We start from the raw sequence: 1696 nt of genomic DNA on the forward strand, positions 1-1696 counted from the left end.
ATCTCTGTGACATTCTCCCATGAGTCAAACAAACCTATGACTGTTTGTGCTACTCTTCTCTGTATACGTTCAGTATCCCTTGTTAGTCCTATTTGGTAAGGATCTCACACACTCAAGCAATATTCTAGGATGGTCATCAAGTGATTTGTAAGTAACCTCCTTTGTAGACAGATTGTATTTCCCTAGTATTTTACCAATAAAGCAAAGTCTGTCACATGCTTTACCTATAACTAAACCTAGGTAATTGCTCCATTCACATCCCTATGAAGTGTTACATCCAGGTATTTGTAGGAGTTGACTGATTCCAACTGTGACTATTTGAAACTCACAGGATATTATGTTTCTATATTTATGAATATTTAAAGCAAGTTGCCTATCTTTGCTCAACTTTGAAATATTCACAAGGCCTCCAGAGTATTTAATTATAGATAACTGCATCATTTCCAAACAGCCAGTGATCACTATTGATTGACTGCAAACTTATTAATATACATCTGGACCAGCAGGGTACTAACACACTTCCCTTGTGCACAGACGAGGTTACTTCTACATCTGACGATGACCCTACATCCAAGGTAACATAAAATCATCAGTCCAGTCACAAAATCCAATTAATATCTCACATGATCACATTTTAGATAATACACATAGATGTGGTACTGAGTCATATACTTTTTGGAAATTGAGAAATACTGCATGTACCTGACTGCCTCAATGCAAGACTTTTAGTATGTGATGAGAGAAAGGTGCAAGCTGGGTTTCACATGATCAGGGGTGCCGACTGAGGGTGCTGTGGTGCTCACACACCCACCTAGAATTTTTTCTACATGCTCAGCACCCACAAAATTGGGGAAAGAAAATAAAATAGCATAAATAAAAAAGCAGAAAAATTGGGAAAAATTTCAAAGCTATCAATCATACCAGTTTTTATGTAATGCCCTCACACTGGCCCATGCAAGAAATACATAGTGCTTCTCAGTCCTCCAGAAACAACTGAAAAATGCAAAGCATTACTTTCTCATGGAAAGATTATGAAGCCCAACATCCTATGGCTGACAGAAATTCAAACAGCCTGCTTTGTGTTGATAGATATTCACTCAATCAGTATTGTTCTTTGTGGAGCAGGAAGTTTCAGTTTACATTTTTTTTTTAAAATTGTGTAACATCCGGATTATCTGCAATTATTTACAATTGCAATTTATTTTATTTCTTTGATGTAGTTGATTTTTGTAATGGATGTAATGAAGAAAGGTGATTTGGCTATGACATGCAGATATTGCATCCGATGGCTCCGATTCACCTGATGTATTGAATGAAATAAAAAAAACTTGTCTTGTTGGTCATGGTCGTTTGCTTTCAAAAACAGTGTGAAGACAAATGTAACTGTATGTTATACAATGAGAACTGTGGTAAAGTGTTTTGTTCTGTATGTAAGGAAATAGGTTCCTGTAGTGGGCCTTTTGCAAAGAGATCTAAACAAGTCGAAGATATTGTAAAAGCTTTCCTTGAAGTAGAGTTTTCTTGTTGGAACAATGTGTTAGAAAGGCTTGCTTGTCATGAAAATTTGAATTATCATGAGGCAGTCATGTGTCTTTCCCCCCCATGAACCATGGACCTTGCCATTGGTGGGGAGGCTTGCGTGCCTCAGCGATACAGATAGCCGTAACGTAGGTGCAACCACAACGGAGGGGTATCT

This window comes from Schistocerca piceifrons, chromosome 2 (genome assembly GCF_021461385.2).
Source record: "Schistocerca piceifrons isolate TAMUIC-IGC-003096 chromosome 2, iqSchPice1.1, whole genome shotgun sequence".
Classification (NCBI taxonomy): domain Eukaryota; kingdom Metazoa; phylum Arthropoda; class Insecta; order Orthoptera; family Acrididae; genus Schistocerca; species Schistocerca piceifrons.